Here is a 26,636-nt window from a genome sequence, read left to right as displayed (position 1 = left end):
CAAAACCCACTTTGTTTGCCCCTTTAAAAAGTGGGGACTGCATTCTATGCCAATTTTTTTTAAATGTCATGAGTAGAGGGTTAAAATCAGTGCAGTTTCTGATGTATCATTTTGTTTAGAGTAAAAATAAAAATAATAATGATAATAATTATCATTATTATTTGAACAAGACCCTACGTCTCTTAGGGATAAAATTTCTGCCACTGCTTATTTTTATGAACAAAAACAACGCTGACCATGAAATTGAAGTCACATCTGGCTTTGGCAAGTACATAATTCAATTGCCTCTGCAGGAGGGGGACAGGAGGGATCAGAAGCCTTGTGGGGCAGGAAGGGGAGTAAAGTATTGGAATCGAAGGAAAAGGAAGAGTGGGAGAAGGGGGTTGCAAAAGTTCTGAGGCTAAAAGGGGGCGGGGAACAAGTGGGAGGTAAAAGACAGGAAAAGAATCTGTGGTAGAGGGAATGACCCAGGCTCAGAAAGATCAGGAAGAGGATCTGGGATAATGAGGAGAAGTGAAGAATGACTAGGGATAAAAGGACTACGAGAGAAAGGGGAGGGGATGACGGCCTGCCATCTTCAGAGTGGGGGAGAGAAGACAGGCGACCGGAACCTAAGCGTCAGAAACATCCTTCACACAACGTACTCCAGGAATGAAAACTTCTTTCCGCCCCATGTTGAAGCAAGGAGGAAAGCTTCCCCGGGGTGTTTGGGGACTCACTTGTGAAAATTATCAGTCTCTTTCTTTACACTCACCTTGCCGAAGAAAGCCGCGACGCAACGATGGCGTGACCGGAAGTGCTATTTTCCTTCGTTTGGCGGAAGCCTGACTTCCTCCGCCACGCCCCCTTTACCAGGCAACTTCCTGTGCCTCTCTAGCAATCTCTTACAATACTTTATCGCTCTGGCTCTCTTACCCTATCAGAAGGTGGATAGTGATGTAAACAGGCTGGGAGAGGGAATCAGTAAGTTTTTACAAATCCTAGCTCTCATCATCCCAAGAACTGCATTATTTCAGCCAAACCGCACGTATCACCTTCCTAACCCTAGTCCCTTAACTCTTGGATGTCTACAGTTACGTATTTGTCATACTGATTTACTGTTTTCTGGCATACCATGTTGGAAAAAAATTTCATTTTTTTTAGTGGCATACTTTGATTTCAAGATCTTAAAAAATCTGAAGTCTGAATCTTTTTGTCTCAGAATGGTATCCAAAGAGTTACATGCCATACTCAAATTTCCAAATAAATAAGGGAAACTCATCTAGAAAGCATTCTTGTATATGTATATACCCCCCCAAGAAAATGACAGTTGACAAAATTTTAAATAATAAGAATAATTCTTACTGTGGTTAAAAGTTCAGTATTGAATTACCTATTGCCACTACTTCCAGAAAGATCTTCTGGGCCCAAAGTCTGTACCCCAGTTCTTTTTTGTGGTTATTTTCAGTCAATCTACAAGTATATAGTGGGCATCTACCATGTCCCAAATACTATGCTACACCAATGAGCATTGTAATAGGAACCCCACAGCTTAGGAGCTAAAGGTGACATTTTAAATGCATAACAGCCTGGCATAAAATAGGTGATTATCAATGTTTGATGAATAAATAACCAAAATGTGGTCAGGGAAATGACAGGGGCCAGCACGAGGTCCTTACTTTTGCTGGTATTTTTATAGTTCATTTCAACATTTTAACTCATATTTTGTCACTCAACCAGCAGATTCTGAGCAACCACTCAGTGTAAGGTTCTGTTCCTGATATTGCTCATATAAAGAAAAATAAGACACAATCCTGGATTTCAAGGTCATCCAAACAGTGGGAGAAATGAACACATAAACAACTAACAGCATTATAATGTGACAAAATAATAGGTAGAGGAGGCAATGTAGGAACTATGGTTATCCCATTGATTGGTGAATATTAAAAACCCGAAATATACCTTATCTCCTAAGGGGTGCTCAATGAAGACTTGTTTAATGTTGACTAGATTATTGAATGGATGAGTGAAAGGGAAGAATGGCAGTGGACTTGAAGTATGGTGTGAAAGGAACAGTAATGAGTGATGAAGCTGAATGTAAGAAGGCAGAGAAGGACGGACCTTGCAAGCCATGTCATGGAGTTTGAGCTTAAGGGAAACAGAAATCCAAAGAAGAATTTTAAGCAAGAAAGTATATGCACTACTGGGTATTTACCCCAAAGATACAAATAATGTAGGGATCTGAAGGGGTACATGCACCCCGATGTTTATAGCAGCAATGTCCACAATAGCCAAACTGTGGAAAGAGCCAAGATGGCCATCGACAGATGAATGGATAAAGAAGATGTGGTATATATATATATACACAATGGAATATTATGCAGCCATCAAAAGGAATGAAATCTTGCCATTTGCAATGACATGGATGGAACTGGAGGGTGTTATGCTGAGTGAAATAAGTCAATCAGAGAAAGACATATATCATATGGTCTCACTGATATGAGGAATTCTTAATCTCAGGAAATAAACTGAGGGTTGCTGGAGTGGTGGGGGGTGGGAGGGATGGGGTGGCTGGGTGATAGACAGTGGGGAGGGTATGTGCTATGGTGAGCGCTGTGAATTGTGTAAGACTGTTGAATCACAGATCTGTACCTCTGAAACAAATAATACATTATAAGTTTAAAAAAAAAGTATATGGTAATGTTTAAAACCAGAATATAGAAAATGGGTTGTACTGGTGCAATCTGGAAGCAGAGAAGTTGATTTAGAGGATATTACAGTAATCAATTAATAAATACAGAAAATTAGCGGCTTATGCTATTAATAATTAATTATATTTGGGAATTGAGGTGGAAAAATTAGCCAATGGATTATCAGAAATCCAGAGGCATTGAAACCTGATCATTTTTCTTTGACTTCCTCCACAGTCAAAGTTTTGAAAAATTCATGCAACAAATATTTATCAAGCAGTTAATATGCACCAAGATGTAAGGATAGAACCATGACCAAAATGGACAAAAATTTCTGCCCTCACATAAACTACATTCTTGTGGCAGATAATAAAATACTTAAGAAAATACATGCCAGAAATTGACAAGTACTATGAAGAAATAAAGCAAGTAAGTAGGATAGCAATGCACACAGGGGAGGGGGAGAAGATGGCCATTATGGAAAAGCTCACTGAAAGGGTGATATATGAATGTTTATAGACTTCATCCATTTCTCTCAGTCATCAGGATCACTTAGTTCAGACCCTCCATGTTTCTCCCCAAATCCCAACTCCTTAGCATGGTATACAAAAGCCTTGGTAGCCTAACTTGGTCTCTCTGTCTCTCCAGCCTCATCTCTCACCACTCAGCTTTTCCCACCCTAAGTCAAAGTCTCACACAAGTGCTTACAATTTGGAAAGTGTACTGAGATCTCAAATATGTGTGCTTTCACACCCTGCTATCTAGTATTCACCTTTCATAGATCAGCTGATATTTTAACTCTTTCATTAAGCCTTACTGACTCTTCCTTCCACTCCTTAACCAAAACCAGACAACTGTTCCTCTTTTCTGCTTCCACCATACATCCTGTTCTTATCACTTTATTTTATTCATTCAACAAACATTTGTTGGTCAACCACTGTGTGGTTGTCACTGTTCAAGGCAGTAGAGATACTTGCATAAACAAAGGAGTGGAAAAAAATCCTCCCACTTTTAAAACTTACATTTTAGTGAGGAAGACAAGCAATAAACAAAATAGCATAATAAATATGGAACTTATAAAACAGTAGTTTTCAACTCTGGGTGCCCATGAAAACCACATGCATTATTTTGTATATATCATATATTATAATAAAAGATCTAAAGAATAATTTTAAACAGTTACCCAAAACTGACACAAAATGATATACAATAAAAACTTTCCACCTTATACCTGGCCCCTAGTCACCTCGTAAGTTTCTTAGTTATTCTTTCAAAGATATTTTATACATACGCAAGCAAACACATGTATATGTATTTTTTACATTTTTACCAAACAACAACATATAATACAAACTATTTTGCACCAAGATTTTTTTTACTTAACTATATATGTAGGCATGTGTTTCACCTTGTTAAATAAAAAGATTTGTCATTTCTTAAAATTACATATAGTAAATTACTTTTTTGGTATGAACAGTACTATGAGTATTAACACATGCATAGATTCATGTAACCACACCACAGTCAGGATATAGAACAATCCCATAACCCCCAAAAGTCTCTATGATACCCTGTTTTAGTCACACAGTCTTCCTCACCCAAAAACCCTGGCAAAGACTCCTGTTCTCTTTCAATCTAGTTTCTACTTTTCTAAAATATCATATATATGGAAGCATAGAATAAGTAACCTTTCGAGACAAGCTTCTTTTACTTAGGATAACACCTTTGAGATTCATCCAAGTTGTTACATGTATCAATTGTTCATTAGTTTTTATTTCCGAATAGTATTTCATTGTATAGATGTATCACAGATTGTTTATCCATTCACCAATTGAAACATTTGGGTAATTTCCACTTTTGGAGATGATGAGTTAAAAGACTATAACATTTATATGCAGGTTTTTGTATGAACATAGTTTTAATATCTCAAAAGAAAGGCCTAGGAGTAAGATTGCTCATAAATTGTTATGGTATCTGGATGTTTAACTTTATAAGAAACTGCCAAAATGTTTTCCAAAGTGCTGAAGCATTTTGCATTCCTACCAGCAATGTGTGAGTTCTAATTGCTGAATGTCCTTGCCAGCACCTGGTATTCTTCATATATTTTTTAAAGTTTTTATTTATTTAAGTAATTTCTACACCCAACATGGGGCTCGAACTCACAAGCCCAAGATCAAGAGTCACATGCTCTTCCAGCTGAGCCAGCCAGGCGCCCCTTCATACTTTTCTTAATGTTAATTATTCAAATAGGTATGTGGTAGATAGAATCTCTGTGGCTTTAGTATGCACACTATTTGTTAAAAGGACTATTTTTTCTCCATTGAAACAGCACCTTTGTAAAAAATCAGCTCACCATATTTGTATTGGTCTATTTCTAAATACTTTATTCTTTTCCACTGATGTATATGTCCCCCTTTTACCAATACCACACTGTCTTGATAACTATAGTTTTAAAGTGAGTTTTAATCTCAAGTAGTGTAATCCCTTCACATTTATTCTTCTTTTTCAAAATTGGTTTAGTTATTCTAATTCCTTTGATTTTTCCTATATGTTATGGAATCAGCTTTTCTCTAACTACAAAAAATCTTGTGGTTTTGGTGTAAATTGTGTTAAATCTAGATTAATTGGGGGATATTCTTCATTTCTGTAGATCCTACAAATCCATGAATAGGAGATTCCTCCATTTCTTTAAATCTTTCTAGATTTCTTGAATCAGTGCTTTATAGTTTTCAACATGCAGATTGTGTTTACTTTTTGCTAAATTCACACCTAATTGTTCTTTTTTTGAGTTATCATAAGTTGTATTGTCTTCTTCAATTTTGTTTAATTGTTGGAGCTATTGTAATTTTTTTTAAGATTTCTTACTGGTTTTTAGATATATGATAGATTTTGTGTATTGACTTACATCCTGAGTTTTTGTTAAACTCACTTGATATTTCTAAGGGTTTTTGTTTTGTAGATTTTTGGGGAATTTTTTCTGGACAAATATGTTGTCTGAATGTAAGGAAAGTTTTTTCCCCTTCCCAATTAGTATTAATGTTGTTTCTTTTTCATGAGTAATTGCACTGTTTAGGACTTCCACTACAATGTTGAATAGGAGTGGTGAGAAGAATCTCTGCTTTGTTCCAGAAATTAAAGGGAAAGCATTCAGTTTTCCAGTATTAAGTAAAGCTGGAGTGGCTATAATATTAGAAAAAAATAGACTTTAAAACAGAAAATTTTATTACAAGTAAAGAAAAACATTGTATAATGATAACAGAGTATATCCATCTATAAGATATTAAAATTACAAACACAGGTGCATATCCGCCTGAAACCAGAACCCCAAAGAAGAGAAACAGAAAGTTATAGAACTTAAGAGTGTTATGGAGAATTCAACAATAGTTGGAAACTTTAATACTCCACTTTCAGGAATGTATAGGACAACAAAGCAGAAGATTAGAAAGGAAATAGAAGACTTGAACAACAATATAAAGAATCTCGGCTTAATAGTATACTCCCCTCCGAAAAGGCAGAATACATATTCTTTTCAAGTACATATGGAATATTCCCCAGGATAGACAATATGTTAGGTCACAAAATAAGCCTCAATAAATTGAAAATCAACAAAACAAAAAAAATTGTTTCTCTGAAAAGACCAACAAAATTCATAAATCTTTAGCTAAACTGACCAAGAAAAAAGAGAAGACTCAAATTACTAAAAGGAGTGATGACAGAGCAGTTGTTACTACAGACTTTAAAGAAAGAGAAAGAAAATAAGATATGAATAACTGTTTGCAATAAATTAGATAGATTAGGCAAAATGGGCATATTCTTAGAAAGAAACAAACTACTGAACAAATTCAAGAAGTAGAAAATCCAAAGAAGACCCATAACAACTATAGAGCAATCTCTATATTTGTAATTTAAAAAACTTCCCACAAGAAAAAGTCCATGTCCAAATTCACTGATAAAGTCTACCAAACTTTTAAATAACTAATTACAATCAATACCTATTCTTTACAAATTGTTACAGAAAATAGAAGAGAAACATTTTCCAAATTCTGTAAGGCTGGTATTTTCCTGCTAACAAAAGTAGACAAAACCATGACAAGAAAAGAAAACCACAGGCCTTTATTCCAAAATCCTCAGTAAAATACTATCAAACCAAACCCACTGACATATATAAAGAATTATACCCCATGAGCAAGTGGAATATATCCAAGAAATGCAAAGTTGGTATAACATCTGAAAATCTATTAAAGTAAAACAGTATATCAATAAAATAAAGGACAAAAACCAAATAATCATTTGGACAGACACAGAAAAAAAAAAACATTTGACAAAATCCAACACCCTTTCATGATAAAAATAAAAAACATCAAACTAGGAATAGAATGAAGCCTCCTGACCCTACCTCATATTATATATAAAAATTAGCACAAAGTGGACCATAGACCTAAATATAAGTGCAGAAGCTATACAAATCTTAGAAAAAAATATAGGAGTAAATCTTTGTGACTACAAGTTAGGCAAAGCCCTCTTAGATATGATACAAATGTCCAAATAACAAAATAAAAAACTAATAGGTAAATTTTGACTTACCAAAATTAAAATCTTTCATGCTTCAATGGATACCATCAAGAAGGTGAAAAGAAAACACTCAAAATGGGTGAAAATGTTTGTAAATCGTGTATCTGATAAAGGACTTGTATATGTAATATATAAAGAATTTATACAACTCAAAAACAAATAACCCAACTTAAAAAATGGGCAATGGATCCAAATGGACATTCCTCAAATGGCCAGTGAATACACGAAAAGATGCTCAACATCATTAGCCATCAGGAAAATGCATATCAAAGCCATGAAGAGAGGAATGATAAATATAACCTAGCCAGTCATTCAGACTGTCCACCAGCCCTGCCTCAAGGACTCAAAGATTGAGTTTTAGGGAAAGATTATGGTAATAAAAGCAGAATACAAAATAAAAGGAACCATAACAGCTCCTTGAGGATGGGATCCGAGATAGTTCTGAGATAATTTTGATAACGATCAAGGCGAGAAAACCTGGGGGCATAAGAAACCTCCCTAGGTTCATTCAAAGCCATTTAGGTAGAATTTGTCAAGGACTGAAGTTTCTGAAGACTAAGTGAAAGCAGAATTAAAGGAATATTCCTTTTTAAGTGTTATTTTATTTCTTGGTTGCTGAGGTCTAGGAAACATGAAATATTGGTAATTGGCAAACAAAAAAATCATAAACTCAGAAAAGAACACCATGTCTTTAAAAATAGTTTTTGGCTTATTATGTAGACAAAAAAAGATGAAAAAGAGGAATTCATTATTTTTTTCCTGATCAAAGTCATAATCATAATTCCATTAGCACCACTCACCTTTGCTACCGTCTTTTGATATTCTACTATGTGAATGATAAACAACTGATAACAATGAGATTGGGGTGGGTTTTAGTATAAAACTGGGAAAATCTGTATATTTAGGTAAGCCCAGTACTTTGGGAGAAAAGTGTTTGCGAGAATGTGGAGAAAAGGGAACCCTCTTGCACTTAGTGGGAATGTAAATTGGTTCCACAACAATGGGAAATAGTATGAAGGTTCCTTGACTATTAAAAATAGGATTACCGTATGATCCAGCCATTCCACTTCTGGGTATTTATCCAAAGAAAACAAAATCACTAATTTGAAAAGGTCTATGCACCCCCATGTTCATTGCAGCACTATTTACAATAGCCAAGATACGCAAGCAATTTAAGTGTCTATCAAGGGGAAAATGGATAAAGAAGATGTGTCACACACACACACACACACACACACACACACAGGAATACTATTCAGCCATAAAAAAGGAGGAAATTTTGCCATTTGCAACAATATGGATGGACCTTGAGGGCATTATGCTAAGTGAAATAAGTCAGACAGAGAAAGACAAATACCATATGATCCCACTTACAGTGAAATTTAAAACAAAACAAAAACCAAGCTCACAGACACAGAACAAACTGGTTGTCAGAGGCAGAGGGTAGGGGATGGGCAAAATGGGTGAAGGGGGTCAAAAGGCATAAACTTCAGTTATAAAATAAATATGTTATAGGATGTAATGTAAGCATGGTGACTATAGTTAATAATATTGCATTGCATTGAAAGTTGCTAAGAGAGTAAATCTTAAAAGTCCTCATCACAAGAAAAAAATTTTGTAACTATGTATAATGATGGATGTTAACTAGACTTGTGATCATTTCACAATATATATGTATACTGACTCATTATGCTGTAGGGCTGAAACTAATATAATGTTATATGTCAATTATACCTCAATAAAAAAATAAAGCAAAAAATTCACTCTATTTTGTAACGGCCATCTATAAAAAAAATAGAGAATATACGACATGAGACTACTTCTAGAAGACAGGGATTTATAGTTGAAGTGCAGCAACAATAAAATTACATGGCTTTATCCCGACTGTAGTGTAAGTTTCCTCATGGTCAAAGTGAAATAACAAAGTGTTTAGCTTCCAGTAAAACAACAATGGAGGGGGATGAGGGAGCCTTCTAGAAGTGCTTGAAAATTTTAATATCTTGATGGTGATTGCACAGATATATAAATAATTGAGCTGTACACACATGAGTAGTGCATATTACTGCTTGTAAAATACCTCAATTTAAAAGGCATTTAAAAAAAAGAACAGATGCTTTCACTTATGGGCAATATGGAGTAAAAGGTCAGATTTACCCTCATAGCTGAGACAACAAAAAATGTTTCAAATCATATGAAACATCAGTTTTCAAGACACTGGAGATCCAGAGATGCAGATATGGAAACAAATGAGGTGAGTTCAAAGATTTCCCCAGTTTATTGTCTTGAGAGATTTTTCTGTGCTATGGTGCAGGGAGGGAGAATTGAAGAAAAGACTGATGGACTCCCTGCATTGAGAAGATAGAGATGAGTGTCCAGAAAGACATAGATGGCTAGAATTTTCAGGAGAGAGTACTAAAGAGGAGAAACTGCATAGAGGTAAAACCCCAGATACCTACAAAGATCCCCCTTTAGCGTTCAGCTAAGGACTGATCAGAACACACATTTGAGGAAAGTACCCTCAAGGCAAGGTAGAAAATCACCCAAAAGGATTAGAGCTAACAGTGTCTGGGGTGAATGCAGAGCCAGAAACAATGCCTGTTCACACCAGCTACACTAGAAAACCTCAAAATTCATTGGGCATTGGGTAAAGTACACAGAAGGGTGGCTTTGGTAAGGGAATAATTAGACCCATATTGAACACTATTCCAGTCCTGTAACAAAACTTAAAAGCATGACTCAAAAGGATCAAAGTATTTCCAGGTACCTTAACGTGTCCCAGAACTATGTCAAGAATATTTAAAGGAATACAGACATATTCAGCATTGAACAAGGTAAAATCTACAATGTCTGGCTAATATCTCATAAAACATTACAAAGAATGAAAAGAATACATAAAAATACAAATTATATCGAGGAGAAAATTAAAACAATTGGAACTGATCCAAGGCTGATAGAGATGTTAGAATTAGGAACCATAGACATTTAAAGACATTTTAACTATGTTCCATCTGTTCAGAAAATTGAGTAGAGACATGGAATATATATAAAAAGACCCAAATAGACATTCTGGAGATGAAAACTAAAATTTGTTCGATGTAAAATATGATGGATAGAATTAATGGCAGATTAGGCACTGCAGAAAAAAAAGATTAATGTAGTTGATGACATAAACTATCCAAAATAAAACACAGTAGAAAAAATGAATTCTACAAAATGAACAGAGTGTCAGTGAGATCAGTGAATTGTGGGACAATTTACCAAGTGACTACTGGATGGATAATTGGAGTGTCTGAAAGAGGAAAGGGGAAGGAGAGAGAAAAAAAACTGAAGAAATAATAGCTGAAGATTTCTAAATTTGATGAAAACTATAAACATAAAGAAACAGGAAGATAAATTCCAAGCACAAGAAAAATGAAGAAAATTACAACTGTGTATATTATGATCAAATTGCTTAAAACCAGTGAAGAAGAGAAAAATTTTAAAACATCCAGAGATAAAAGCCATGTTGTGTCTGGAGGAACAAAAATAACGATACATCTTATTTCCCCTTGGAAACAACGCACACAAGACAGTGAAGAAACATTTTTAACATACCGAAAGAAAAAAAAAGTCAAGGTAAAATTCTATACTGACAAGAATATCTTTTGATAGTGAAGGTAAAATAAAGACATTTTTTTCAGACTTACAAAAGCTGAAATAATTTATTACTGGCAGGCCTGTACTATAAGAAATGTTAAAGAAAGTGCTTCCTGCAGAACTAAAATGATAGCAGATAAAAATATGCATCTATAGAAAGGAATGAAGAGGGCCAGAAATGGTGTGATATTGCTATTTATAATAAATACATATTGGTCTTTGTCCACTATTCCTGGCACATATTTCCTAAAATACTTATAATTTCTTAAGAGCCATAGGGACATCCTTTGTTATAATATTTGGTCTGTTGTCCTTAGTTCCTGAAATAGCTTCAGAACATAAAGGTGAAGTGGATGTCTTTTGTTATTCATAACAAACCCCTTTCAACAACACCTGAGATTATGTTAACGAGGTGACTTTTGGAAAGCTTCTAGGGATGGAGGCTGGTTGCCAGGGGAACCAAGCCTGATAACAGGGTTGGAACTTTCAATTCTATCTACCCTCCCCAACCTGTGGGAAAGGGAGAGGGGCTGGAGATTGAGTTCAGTCACTTACAGCCAAAGATTTAATCCATCATGCCTATGTAGTAAAGCCTCGATGAAAACCCAAATGGATGGGTTCAGAGAATTTCCAGGTTGGTGAATATTTGGAGATGTGAGAATTGTGTGCCTGGAGAGAGCATGGAAACTGTCCTGTGTATCTCTTCCATCTGGCTGTTCCTGAGTTATATCCTTTTATAATAAACCAGTAATCTAGTAAGTAAGTGTTTTCCTAAGTTATGTGAGCTGGTTTAGCAAATTAATCAAACTCAAGGAGGGGGTCATGTGAAACTCCAATTCACAGTCAGTTGGTCAGAAGCATAGGTAACAACTTGGACTTGCTATTGGTGTCTGAAGTTATGGGGGGGGCAGTTCTGTGGGACTGAGCCTTTAACCTGTGGAATTAAATTGTAGGAAACTCAACTGGTTAAGAATTGTTTGGTATGGGGGAATGCCTCCCTACACACACACATACATACACATACACACACACATCTGGTGTTAGAAGTGAAGTAGTATTGTAGTAGAGTATTGAGAGTGGAGGAGACACACAGAAGGGTGTTTTTCTTCTGGAAATGGTAACAAAATGGATAAGAAAGTGTTTTTCTTATTTAAAACTCTTTAAAAGAAAATTGAATGTTTAGACAAAAATAATAATATGTATTGTAAGTTTTATAACATATGTAAAAGTAAAATGTATACAACAATGGAATAAAGGTCAAGAGGCAAGAATGGGCAAGCTATTTTAAAGATCTTATATTGTACCCAAACTGGTATAATATTACTTGAACGTAGACTACAGTAAGTTAAAAACGCATGCCATAAATCCAAGACTGACCACTAAAAAAATAAAAAAATAAAAAATAAAATAAATAAATAAAAAAGTTATAGGTAATAAGCTGACAACAAGGATAAAATGAATTCAGAAAAATACTTGACTAATGGAAAAGAAGGCAGAAAAAGAGAGAAAAAAGAACAGAAAACAATAAGACTAATAAAAGATAGAAAAATACTAGACTCAAACCAAACCATATCAATAATGACAAAATATAACTGGTCTGAACATTCCAGTTTAATGTCATAGATTGGCAGATTGGATAAAAATGAAACAACTATCTGCTGCCTATAAGAGGTACACTTTACTTTTAAAGACACAAATAGAATAAACATAAAAGATTTGATAAAAATATACCATGTTAACTCTAGTGTAAAGAAGAGACAAAGTAGATTTTAGGGCAAAGAATAACACCACGTTAAAATAAGGATATTTAATAATGATAAATTAGTCAATCAGATAGAGAACATAACAATTATGTTTATCTACCTAATAATAGAGCATCAAAATACATGGAGGAAAACCTGATAGAACTATTGTGTTAGGATAAAACCTAGTCCTCCTCCAGTATTTCTCCTTTATTCTCACAGTACTAACACACTCATAACACTTCTGACACCAGATGTGTGTGGGGTTTTCCCAAACAAGCAATTCTGCTACACCAGCTGGGTGTCCTACGATTTAACTCAGTTCAAGTCAGTTCTGACACTATCTACCTGAAGATAGCATCAGGTACACAGGTTAAGAACTCAGGCCCACAAGACCTGTGCTTCTGACTAATGGATTATAAATCTGAGGCTCCCACAACCCCCTCTTTGGATTTGATTAATTTGCTACAGTGACTCACAAGACTCAGGGAAACACTTATGTTTACCAATTTACTTATTTTAAAAAAATTGTATTTATTTATTTGATAGAGAGAGCATAAGCAGGGGGGTGGGGTGGGGCAGAGGGAGAAGCAGGTTCCCCACTGAGCAGGGAGCCCGATGTGGGACTCAATCTCCCGACCCCGAGATCATGAGCTGAGCTAAAGGCAGCTGCATAACCAACTGAGCCACCCAGGCGTCCCTATTTACCAGTTTGTTAAAGGATATGATTGAAGATACAGAGGAACAGTCAGATGGAGAGATGCATAGGATGAGGTCTGGGATGGTCCTGAGCACCAGAACTTCTATCCCCATGGAGTTGGGCTGCATCACCCTCTTGGTATGTGGATGTGTTCAACAACCTAGAAGCTCTTTGAATCCCATACTTATTGGGATTTTATGGAGACTTCCTCACATAGGCATGGTCAATTATTAACTCCATTTCCAGCCCTCATCCCCTTTCTGGAGGATGGGGATGGGGTGGATAGGGCTGCAAACTCCAAGCTTCTAATCTTAGCTTGGACTTTCTGGTGACCAATCACCATCCAGGATCCCACTTAAAGTCACCTCACTGGAACAAAAGATGCTCCTAGTGTTGCAGGATTGCAGGGTTCTTGTTTCACAGATTCCAAGAATGAATCTCACGGACACAAAAGGGTGAAGTGAAGTGTAAGTTTATTAAGTGAAGGTGAGAGCAGAAAGGAAAGACAAAAGCTCTCTAGAGTGAGAGGGGTCCCGAATGGGTTGCCACTGAGGGCCTTTAGAGGCAGTCTTTTATTGAGAACTGACTGGGAAGCTTGTGGCCTTGAGATTCTTGTGCCGTCTTGGTTTGTTTCTTTATCTCTTGTTGCATTCTGTCTCAGCGTCTCCACCTGCCAGGAATAGTTTCAGAACCTAGTCAGAGGAATCAGGGGCCTCCTCTCTCTTCTGCCTATACCTTAACCCCTTCCCTATTCATGGGACAGGACCTGTGGGCAGAAAGGGCTATACTGGGATTGTGAGGGGTGACTGATTGTATACTTTTTTATTAGTGGGTGTTAGGGATAGTGCAAATCTCCAAGAATCTGGAAGCAAGTCTTCAGGACCTTGAGGGGCCAACTGCTGCCAAGATCAAGTTCCTTTTAAACATTAAGTCACTAAGGCAGCCACGAGTTCCTTGAGGAAGGTCACACCCTGCATGTTTCAGGTATCTATCAGTGGGTTGCAAGCTGTAAGGAGATTTTAATTTAAGCTACATTTCTTTTGCCTTTGTTTCCCACATCACTAGTCCTTTTATCACTTGAGAATTTGCAAGGGTGTCAGGAGCCCAGTGTCTGGAACCAGGGTCAAAGAGCAAGTATTATAACAAAAGATGCTCCTGGTGTTCTTATCACTTAGGAATTTACAAGGGTGTTAGGAGCTCTGTGCCAGAAACTGGGGCCTGAAACCAATATATTTTTTTTCTATTATCTCACAACTGCAATGTGAAATATTCAAATCCACAATTATAGTCAAGGACTTCAATACTCTTCTCTCATATCTGATAGAAAATGTAAGCAGAAAATCATCATGGATATGAAGCAGACTTGAACAACACAATCAACCAGCTAGACTTGATTGACATTTATAGAACACTCTACTGAGCAACGGTAGAATATACATTCTTCTCAAGTACACGTGGAACACTTAACAATATGAATAATATTCTGTGGAATAAAAACAAGTCCAAATAGAGGCTTCTGGGTGGCACAGAGAGAGAATTAATCCCAAAGTAAGCAGAAGAAAGGGAATAATAAAGATCAAAGTAGAAACTGATGGAAGAGAAAAAAATTAAAACAATGGAAGATCAGTGAACCCAAAATCTGGTTCTATGAGATCAATAAAATTGATAAATCTCTAATCAAAGTGAAAAAAAGAAAATTCAATGACCATTTATATCTAAATGGGGCAGCAGTTACTGAGTTTTGACTTCTTCCACTAGGGAATGCAAACATCATGTTACTGGTGCTTCTAATTGTGAAGAGAAGTTGCAAGTTCTCATTTTTATGTGAAATTTGATTTTTAAATGTTGGCCATCAATTCAAAAATTTTCAGCATTATGAGGGCCAAACACAACCCATCTGTAGGCTTCCGGGCACTATGTAATTATGGGATAAACATTTTAAGTAGAAGTTGAGAACTGAGATACTTCATTTCTTACAGAAAATTATTAGCAATTCTAGCTGTAATGTTGAATTTTTGTGTAATTAGATAATTTAATACACTTGCACCTTGTTTTATCTAGTCCCAACCCCATAGTTCTCAATCTTGACAGCATAAATTACCTGGGGAGCTTTTTAAAAATGTATGTATGTATGTATGTATGTATGTATTTATTTATTTTTAAAGTTAAATTCAATTAATTAACATATAGTGTATTATTAGTGATTCATCAGTTGCATATAACAACCAGTGTTCATTACATCAAGTGTCCTGACCTGGGGCGCTTTTAAAAATATGAAAGACTAGGCCTACCTGACTGGCTCAGTCAGTAGAGTGTGCCACTCTTGATCTCAGGGTTATAAATTCAAACCCCACATTGGGTATAAAGATTACTTAGAAATATAAACCTTTAAAAAAGAGTTTAAGAAATATTGAAGACTAGATCACACCTCCAGAGATTCTAATTTGATTTGTCTGAGGTGAAGCTGGGGCAATTGGATTTTTTAAAAAGTATTTAGGTGTTTCTAACTTGCAGATAAAGTACCTTTGGCATAGACTGAGATAAGAATGAGTGCTTAGTAGGACAAATTACCTATTGAATACCCAGGAAAAGGAGGATATGATTTGCTCAAGGGAAACTCAGTTTTCATTACTTCTCTTTAGTCCCAAACTAATCTCTTTTAGGATGGTTTTTCAACTTGTGCTCAAATAAGTTGTCTACATTAACTTTCTTGGTGATCACTAAACGTTCCTTCATTCATTCGTCCATTTATTCAATGTTTTGTACATTGCATTTAAATCCTGGGATTCAAAGAAAATAAGATTTAATTCCTTGGGTTTTACATGTCACAATCTAGTAAAGGGAGTGAACATGTTTAATAAATCTTCTTTGTTATAATCTACTGTGTCCTAAGTCATTGCTCTTTGGCATGCAGTCAGTTCTTGTTTTCCACTGCAATTTCTACCATCATCATGGGCAACTTCAAGATTTTTTTAGATTGTTCATCCAAATTTAGCTTCAAAGCTCCTTGATGCCCACAACTCCAATAGCCATTAATTCTATCTACCTTAAACTCCAACTCTATGACTTTTACTATGGATCATACATTACAACTTAATATAATTTGTCTCTCAATATTCATCAGTGATAATTTTCTTCAAAACTGATACCTTTCTATCTCTTTTACCTCTACTACTTGGTACTGTTAGCCTATGTCCCCTTCTTCTTGATGTCCTCTCAGGAGCATCATACTTCAGGTACCATTTCAAGGACAAATCCAATTGATTAGTAATGATGTCTGAAGCCGTATGTCAAAAATTTTAAGGCCATATCTGAGATCAAGTAGTGGTGTCTGCCAATGGATATAGGAAAGAGGGTGGCAGCATACTTGCCTCCTAGCTTTAACACTGTATTCCCAGACATCAGCGTTAACAAAATCACACATGTAACAATTAGATACAAAATTCTGACATCAGCTACCACATTTCAAGCTTTTGAACTCACAGCATTTTGATAACCCTACCCTTGTTTCATTTATCTTATAAGAGCTATAGCTCTTAGAGTAGCTATTTGTATATCCATTATATCCTTACTTTTTAATTATTATGTTCAATTAGCCAACATATAGTACATCATTAGTTCTTGAGGTAGTGTTCAACAATTCATTAGTTGCTTATAACACCAGTGCTCATCACAAGCTCCTTGAAAACAAGAACCATGGCTTACTCACTTCTGTACCCCTTGCAGTGCTTGGGATGATACAAAAATGACAATAGAAACTACATTTATTGGGTGCCAGGCCCTGTGATAAAGCATCTTAATTAACAAAATGATCTAATTTAAGTATAACAACTGACTTGAGCAATGGGTGCTATCTTTTCCACAGTATTACAGATGATGAAACTGAGTCTCAAAGAGGTTAAATGACTTGTCTGGGTCCATTAAAACTTGGACTAGAATCTAGGCCTGACATCAATACCCATGATCTTTATGCTGTACTCAAAATTTGCAGAACCATGAGTCTCCATGGACTGGGAGTGTGGGCTCTGGAATCTCTGCCACCATGTGGAGGCTGAGACAGCCAGGAACACGTGCATAGTGCCAGCAGTTCATGCCTATGAGAGCATGAGCCACAGAGGCATGAGGGCTGCATGGATGGAGGGCCGTGGATGGGTGGAGGACTGCGGTGCAGTTTGGCTTGAAGAGCAGCTGGGCAAGGTGTGAGGCAACTGCTGGTCTGCTAAGGGGCTAGCAAGCACTGGACTCCCTGAGTCAGAAGTGGATTTTGCCCTGTGCCATAGAATCGTGCTTTACGTTCACACCTTAATGGTGCAGATGACTGGTGCCAGAGTTGAAAGTGACTTGCCCAAGGTCACCCAGTGTAATGTTGAAGCTCAGGAATACCTGTGTGAAATGTCACAGCCACATTTGTGATTTTATGAGACATCAAAGAAAATGAAAACGGGGAAATTTCTCCAAAGGTACTTCATACTGGATACCAGAGAAGATAGTTATTTTTTAAGTTTTTATTCAAATTCTAGTTAGTTAACACACAGTGTAATAGTTTCAGGATCCAACATAGTGATTCAACACTTCCAGACAACACCTGGTGCTCATCACAGGTGCATTCCTTAATCCCCATCACCTATTTAAACTACGCCCCCACCCCCCTCCCCTCTGGTAACCATCAGTTTGTTCACTATAGTTAAGAATCTATCTCTTGGTTTGCCTTTCTCTCTCCTTTTGCTTTTGCTCATTTCTTTTGTTTCTTAAGTCCCACATATGAGTGAAATCATACAGTATTTGTCTTTCTCTGACTGACTTATTTCACTTAACATAATATTCTCTAGCTCAATTCACGTCATTGCAAATAGCAAGATTTCACTGATTTTTATGGCTGAGTAATATTCTATTGTATGTATGTACCACATCCTCCATATCCATTCATCAGTCAATGGACACTTGGGCTGTTTCCATAACTGGACTATTGAAAGTAATGCTGCTATAAACATAGGGGTGCATGTATCCATTTGAATTAGTAATTTTGTATTCATTGGGTAAATATCCAGTAGTGCAGTTGGTGGATCCTAGGATACTTCTATTTTTAGCTTTCTGAGAAATCTCCATACTATTTTCCACAGTGGGGGCACCAGTTTGCATTCCCACCAATGGTGTAAGAGGGCTCTCCTTTCTCCACATCCTCACCAACACTTGTTGTTTCTTGTGTTGTTGATTTTAGCTATTCTGACAGGTGTGGGGTGATATCTCATTATAGTTTTGATTTGTATTTCCCTGATGATCAGTGATGTTGAGCATCTTTTCATGTGTCTGTTGACCATCTGTATGTCTTCTTTGGAAAAATGTCTTTTCATGTCTTCTGCCCATTTTTAATTGGATTATTTATTTTTTGAGTGTTGAGTTTTATAAGTTCCTTATATATTTTGGATACTAATCCTATATTGGATATGTCATTTGCAAGTATCTTCACCCATTCCATTGGTTACCTTTCAGTTTTCTTGGTTGTTTCCTTCGCTATGCAGACGCTTTTTATTTTTATGAAGTCCCAATAATCTATCTTTGCTTTTGTTTCCCTTGCCTCAGGAGATATATCTAGAAAGAAGTAGCTATGGCCAATGTCAAAGAGGTCACTGCCTATGTTCTTCTCTAAAATTTTCATGGTTTCAGGTCTCACATTTAGGTCTTAATCCATTTTGAACTTATTTTTGTGCGTGGTGTAAGAAAGTTGTTAAGTTTCACTCTTTTGCATGGTGCTGTCCTGTTTTCTGAACATCATTTGTTCAAGAGATTGTCCTTTTCCCTTTGGATAATCTTTCCTTCTTCATTGAAAATTAATTGACAATATAGTTGTGGGTTTATTTCTGGGTTTTCTATTCTGTTCTGTTGATCAATTTGTTTATTTTTGGGCCAGCACATACTGTTTTGATGACTACAGCTTTGTAATATATGTTGAAATCCAGAATTGTGATGACTCCAGAGTTGCTTTTCTTTTTCAAGTTTGCTTTGGCTATTTGGGGTCTTTTTTGGTTCCATACAAATTTTAGGATTGCTTTTTTTAGCTCTGTGAAAAATGCTGGTGATATTTTGATAGGGAGTGCATTGAATGTGTAGATTGCTTTGGGCAGTACAGACATTTTAACTATTTGTTCCTCCAATCCATGAGCATGGAATGTCTTTCCATTTCTTTGTGCCTTCTTCAATTTCTTTCATCAGTGTTTTATAGTTTTCAGAATACAGGTCTTTCACCTCTTTGGTTAGGTTTATTCCTAGGTATTTTATGGTTTGGGGTGCAATTGTAAATGGAGTTGATTCCTTGATTTCTCTTTCTGCTGCTTCATTATTGGTGTATAGAAATGCAACAGATTTTTGTACATTGATCTTGTATCCTGCAATATTACTGAATTCGTGTATCAGTTCTAGCAGGTTTTGGTGGAGTCTTTAGGGTTTTCTATGTAGAGTATCATGTTATCTGCAAATCATTACAATTTTAATTCTTCTTTGCCGATTTGGATGTCTTTTATTTTTTTCTTGTCTGATTGTTCTGGCTAAGACCTCCAGTACTATGTTAAATAATAGTGGTGAGAGTGGACATCCCTGTCATGTTCCTGACCTTAGAGGAGGAGCTCTCAGTTTTTCCCCATTTATGATATTCACTGTGGGTTTTTCATATATGTCCTTTAGTAATGTTGAGGTAAGTTTCCTCTAACCACACTTTTTTGAGGGGTTTTTATCATGAATGGATGTTGTACCTTGTGAAATGATTTTTCTATATCTATTGAAAGGATCATATAGTTCTTATCCTTTCTTTTATTAATGTTGTATATCACGTTGATTGATTTGCAAATATTGAAACACCCTTGCAACCCAGGAATAAATGTCCCTTGATTGTGGTGAATGATTCTTTTAATGTGCTGTTGCATTCAGTTTGCTAGTATTTTATTGAGAATTTTTGCATTCATATTCATCAGGGATGGTGGCCTGTAGTTCTCTTTTTTAGTGGAGCCTTTACTTGGTTTTAATATCAGGGTAATGCTGGCCTCATAGAATGTATTTGGAAGTTTTCCTTCCTCTTCTAGTTTTTGGAATAGTTTTATGAGAAAAGGTATTAACTCTTCTTTAAATGTTTGGTAGAATTTGCCTGTGAAGCCATCTGGCCCTGGACTTTTGTTTGTTGGGAGATTTTCATAACTGATTAAATTTCTTTGCTGGTTATCAGTCTGTTCAAGTTTTCTATTTCTTCCTGCTTCAGTTTTGATAGTTTATATGTGTCTAGGAATTTGTCCATTTCTTCCAGGTTGTCCAATTTATTGGCATATAGTTTTTCATAATATTGTCTTATAATTGTATTTCTGAGGTGTTGGTTGTTATTTATCTTCTCTTATTTGTGATTTTATTTATTTGGGTACTTTCTCTTTTCTTTTTGATAAGTCTGGCTAGAAGTTTACCAATGTTATTAAGTTTTTTCAAAGAACCAGCTCCTAGTTTCATTGATCTGTTCTATCGTTTTTTTAGTTTCTATATCATTTATTTGTACTCTGATCTTTAATACTTCTTTCCTTCTGCTAGCTTTAAGCTTTGTTGTTCTTTAGGTGTAAGTTGTTTATTTCAGATTTTACTTGCTTCTTCAGGTAGGCCTCTATTTCTATATATTTCCTTCTTAGGACAACTTTTGCTGCATCTAAATGGTTTTGGACCATTGTGCTTTAATTTTCATTTGTTTCCATGTATTTTTTTATTTCTTCTTTGATTTCCTGGTTGGCCCATTCATTGTTTGGTAGCATGTTGTTTAACCTCCATGTATTTGTGGTCTTTCCAAAATTTTTCTTTGGGTTGATTTCTAGTTTCATAATGTTGTGGTTAGAAAAGATGAATGGTGTGATGTCAATCTCTTTGTATTTGTTTTGACCCAGTAGGTGATCTGTTCAGGAGAATATCCCATGTACACTTGAAAAGAATGTGTGTTCTGCTACTTTAGGATGGAATGTTCTGAATATGTCTAAGTCAATCTGGTCCAGTGTGTCATTCAAAGCCATTGTTTCCTTGTTGATGTTGTGTTACAATGATCTGTCCATTGATGTAAGTGGGGTGTTAAAGTCCCCTACTATTATTGTATTATTATCAATTAGTTCCTTTATGTTTGCCTTTGTTTTATATATTTGGGCACTCACATGTTAGGTACATAAATATTTACAATTATGATATCTTCTTGTTGCATTGTCCCCTTTATGATTATATATTTGCTTCTTTGTCTCCTGTTAAGCTTTGTTTTAAAGTCTACTTCTTCTGAAAAAAGTTGTTTGATAAGTGTTTCTCCATCCCCTCACTTCTGAGCTGCATGTGCCTTTAGGTCTAAAATGAGTGTCTTATAGGCAGCATATAGATGGGTCTTGTTTTTTATTTATGCATTCTGACACCCTATGTCTTTTGATTGGAGCATTTAGTCCATTTGCTTTCAAAGTAATTATTGATAGATATGTATTTAGTGCCATTTTATTACTTGTTTTGTCATTGTTTCCTGAGATTTCTCTGATCCTTTGTCTTTGTCACTTTTGACAAAAGAGTGGACTCAAAGAGTCCACTTTAGTATTTCTTGCACGGCTGGCTTAGTGGTTATGAACTCCTTTTTTTTTTTTTTAAGATTTTATTTATTTATTTGACAGTGAGAGAGACAACAAGAGAGGGAACACAGCAGGGGGAGTGGGAGAGGGAGAAGCAGGCTTCCCGCGGAAGAGAGAGCCCAGTGGGAATCCCAGGACCCTGGGCAGACGCTTAACAACTGAGCCACCCAGGCGCCCCGAACTCCTTTTGTTTTGGTTTGTCTGGGAAACTCTTTATTTCTCCTTCTATTCTGAATGATAGTCCTGCTGGATAGAGTGTTCTTGCCTGCAGATTTGTCCCATTCAGCACTTTGAATATATCATGCCAGTCTTTTCTGGCTTGCCAAGTTTCTGTGGAGAGATCTGAAGCTAACTTTATGGGTCTTCCCTTGTAAGTTAAGGACTTCTTTTGTCCTGCTACTTTTAAGATTTTTCTTTATCACTGTATTTTGCAAATTTCATTACAATATGTGTTGGTGTTGGCCTGCTTTTGTTGATTTTGATGGGGGTTCTCTGTGCCTCCTGTATCTGGATGTCTGTTTCCTTCCCCAGATTAGGGAAGTTTTCAGCTATTATTTCTTCAAATAAATTTTCTGCTCTCTTTTTTTTCTCTCTTCTTCTTCTTCTGGGACTCCTATAATATGAATGTTATTACATTTGATGGAGTCACTGAGTTCCTTATGTCTATTCTCATGTTGCGTAATTCTTCTTTCTCTTTTTGTTGAGCTATATTATTTTCCATTATTTTATCTTCTATATCACTTATTTGTTCCTCTGCTTCTTCCAGTCTGCTGTTCATTGCATCAAGCCTGTTTCCAATCTCATTTATTGCACTCTTCATTTCTGACTAATTCTTTAACTCATTTATCTCTGTGGTAAGGGTATCACTGATGTCTTCTATTCTTTTCTCAAGCCCAGTGAGTATCCTTATTATCATTGCTTTAAATTCTCCATCAGCATGTTACTTATATCTGTTTCTCTTAGATCTCTGGCCATGGCCTTATCTTGGTCTTTCATATGGGATAAATTCCTTCATCTTCACATTTTGTCTAGGTCTCTGCCTTCTTCTCTGTGTTAGAAAAGGCAGTCATGTTTCCTGCTCCTGAGAGTAATGACCTTTGAAGAAGAAGTCATGTAGTGCCCAGGGCTTGCCACTTCAGGGAATGTCTCTGTTGTGTGCCATGTGTACTCTGCTGTTGTGTTTTGGCTGCTCTGTCCTTCAGGCCAGTCATCTGCAGAGGCTCTCCTTGCCTGCTCTGGGCAGTGTTTGGTCCTTGGCCAGAGTGTGGTGATTTTTTAACTACATGTGCTCTGCTTGTGAAATGAGACCTGACACTATCTCCACCAGAACTGAGGCCTTGCAGAACTCTCTGGGGATGTGGTGTGGGCAGTGGTTTGTGCTGGTCTTCTGGGGGAGGGACTGAGGCATGTGTGACTAAGAAGGGTAGTACTACTGGAGTATAGAGTGGTGGGGTTTGGTGTAAGCAAGTTGGCATCCAGTGTTGGTGCTACACTGCTTCCCACAGGTGGCTCTGTGTTTATGCTGAGGGACAGTGTAGGAAAATGGTGCCAGACATCTCCTTTCTTCCTGGAGAAGTGTCTCCATGAACACTACCTCTCAGGGACACACTGGGAGAAAAACAAATAATCTCCCCATGTGTGTCCCAGGCATTCTTCAGATTACTGTTTCCATGCTGTCTGACCCTGTGTTGTTTGCCTGCCTTCTCTCCAGGAGCAACACTGTGCCCTCAGGCTCTATCCCAGCCAAGCTCACTAACCTCTAGGCTTTAGGGGCACCTGGGTGGCTCAGTCGTTGGGCTGACTTCAGTTCAGGTCATGATCTCAGGGTCCTGGGATCAAGCTCCACATTGGGCTCCCTGCTCAGCGGGGAGTCTGTTTCTCCCTCTCCCTCTACCCCTGCTTGTGTGCTCTTCTCTCTCTCCCAAATAAATAAATAAAATCTTAAAACAATTAAAACTCCAGTCTTTAAGCCCTGCTGGTTGTAAGAACTCATGAAATTCAGCCCTTCTTATTTTCCAAGGCAACGACTTTGGAGAAATGTTCTCTTTGTGGGTTCTTCCATGTACTCCTCTCTCTTTCTTTCTCTCTCTCTCTCGCCCTCTCCACAACTAGGGCTCCCTCCCCTCTGCAGCACCCACAATACATTTCTCCCCAAACCAGGTCTCCACACTTTCTACCTTCTTTGATGTAGACTCTTCTCTCCCTTTAGGTGTGGAATTTTTTTCTGTCAGTTTTCAGGTTGATTTCTGGGGTATTTAGGATGATTTGATAGTTATCTAGTTGTGTTCATGGGATGAGGTGACCTCCTACTCCACCACCATCTTCTTCTGTCCAGAGAAGATTGCTTTGTATGGTGCATGGGTAATCCACAAGACCTACCTTCTGGATCATCATACATTGGAGCCATTAATCTTACCTACATTTCAAAGGTAGCAATGCAAGTAAGCTAAGACCAAAGGCTGATTTTTTTCTTGTCATGAATGCAGGGATGAGGAAATATTTCCTTACAAGCTAATGATCAGCAGGATCTAGTAGAATGAGTAAATATGTTGAACTAAGCCATAAAAACTACAAGACCAAAGCAGTCAGATTCACAGCATCATTCTGATGACATAAGTCAGCAGGGTGAATGTAGGAAGAAGCAAGCATCTTAGAAAACTGGCATTGGTGGTATACCCATCATTACTCCAACTCAGTAAGAAGTAAATAAATATGGTGAAAGTATTGGCAAATAATTTGAAGTGGTCATGAAGCCATCTTCTTTACTCCTAAACCTCCTTCAGATAGTGCAGTTATCAAAGCTGGATATTGTGTTAAGCAAGGAGTGGTGATGAAGCAACTGGAGTAGAAGATATTTTTTTCAATTGAATGAAAACACAATAGGCTACTTCAAATCTGAACTGGAGAAGGAATCTCTCCAGATAATACCACTTAAAGAAGATCACGAAGTACAGGAATGTAGACAGAGCAATGTAATGATGAGGGACAATCTCTTTGAAAGTGTAACATTGTTTTAAACTTTCTATGTGCAGGCTGATAGCCCTGAAGAGATGCACAGGTGGATTAAAGAAGTCTCTGGGACTGACTCAAAAAAAAACAAGTCCCAGGACTTACTCAGTACTTACAACTGATCATAGAAAGTTGAGTTAACCAAACTGCCTTTTACAGTTACGGTAACTGACTTTGTCAACAACAATGCAAACTTTCTCGACAGTCATCAGGTTGTATAAGTATATTTTTTAAATGATAAATTATGAAAAAATGGAACTTTAATGTGAAAAAAATCACATTAAGCTATCTACTAAAAATTAATGTACTGAATTGGCCCTAGAGTTTCAATTTCTATGTTTTATGTATTTTGAAATTTTTTATACCACACCACTTGAAATGCACCTTTGTTCTTTTTTTTTTTTTTTAAGATTTTATTTATTTATTTGAGACAGAGAATGAGAGAGACAGAGAGCACATGAGAGGGGGGAGGGTCAGAGGGAGAAGCAGGCTCCCCGCCGAGCAGGGAGCCCGATGCGGGACTCGATCCAGGGACTCCAGGATCATGACCTGAGCCGAAGGCAGTCGCTCAACCAACTGAGCCACCCAGGCGCCCTGAAATGCACCTTTGTTCTAAGAGTACATGCAAACTCATACATGCATATGCATTGGATAAACTCTACATTACTATAGTTTGCATGGAATTTTAAATATCAGGTGAAATTTAGCCACCTCATAGGAATCTATAGTGTTTTGTTAATTTGTACCACTTTGTTTTCAAAGTCACTAGTGTCATAAATAAACACAGCATACTAGGGACTGTATGGCAGTGCATTTAGAATGGTCATATTTAAGGATATATTTAGATTTGATTTAGGTGGAAACAAATTAAAATTAATATTTACAACTGATAATTATTTCACTGCAGTTTTTTTCACTGCAGTTTTAGTAAATGATTAAATATGTGCCCTTTGTTACATTTAAAATCTTAAGTTATATGAATGTGTGACATATTCAACACTAAATAAATACAATTAAAGGAAAGGTGAAAAGACTATGCTGTTATTGGTTACAGTGAGATTCAGGGAAGAAAACTAAATTTGTCAGATGGCCAGACAAAATAATAGGTGTGAAAAATGTTGAGTTCTGCTAATTAAAGAAATATAAAGAAACATGACCTTTTATTTTTATTTTCTGCATTTTCATTTTTTGTTCTTCTAAAATATGTGGGATAATTCCTAGTGTCGATTGAGAATATACACTGAAATAAAAGGATAAAACTGGTAGGCTTCCTTTTAAACACAATTTAGTTGCAACCGGAACACTGCATTCTAGTTTAGGCTGACTGAATCTTCAGGTGGCAAAGCTGCCAAATTTGGCTTTGGTGACAGAGCTGATTTCTTAGTGGAAACGATAGTGGAAATGATGGTTAAGTGTCATTGCTTTAAACTCACTCTTAAAAATGCATTGTCTTGCGATGGACTCTGAAAAACAAACAGGGTTCTAGAGGGGAGGGGGGTGGGAGGATGGGTTAGCCTGGTGGTGGGTATTGAGGAGGGCACATTCTGCATGGAGCACTGGGTGTTATGCACAAACAATGAATCATGGAACACTTCATCTAAAACTAATGATGTAATGTATGGGGATTAACATAAGAATAAAAAATTAAAAAAAATGCATTGTCTTGGATTGGGAAAGACAAATGCCATATGAT

The 26,636-nt window shown here is 36.7% G+C and overlaps 1 protein-coding gene and 1 pseudogene across 4 annotated transcripts in view; one reads left to right on the top strand and one right to left on the bottom strand.

Moving 5' to 3' along the window:
• MAGED1 (MAGE family member D1) overlaps positions 1 to 827 on the bottom strand; it is a 65,631-nt gene extending 64,804 nt beyond the window's left edge. For 2 of the 4 annotated variants that reach the window (XM_035004932.1, XM_035004940.1), the window contains exon 1: positions 755 to 827. The gene's annotated coding sequence lies outside the window, so the exon portion shown is untranslated. The remainder of the gene's footprint in view (positions 1 to 754) is intronic. The other 2 variants (XM_035004922.1, XM_035004978.1) reach the window with 2 other exon arrangements.
• A 16,391-nt stretch (positions 828 to 17,218) lies between these two features.
• LOC118008794 lies at positions 17,219 to 25,065 on the top strand (annotated as a pseudogene).
• Positions 25,066 to 26,636: the final 1,571 nt, after the last annotated feature.

This window comes from Mirounga leonina, unplaced genomic scaffold (genome assembly GCF_011800145.1).
Source record: "Mirounga leonina isolate KUSES-001 unplaced genomic scaffold, KU_Mleo_1.0 Mir_101609, whole genome shotgun sequence".
Classification (NCBI taxonomy): domain Eukaryota; kingdom Metazoa; phylum Chordata; class Mammalia; order Carnivora; family Phocidae; genus Mirounga; species Mirounga leonina.
Note: the sequence above shows the minus strand (reverse complement) of the source record. Positions and strands in the feature narration are given on the sequence as shown.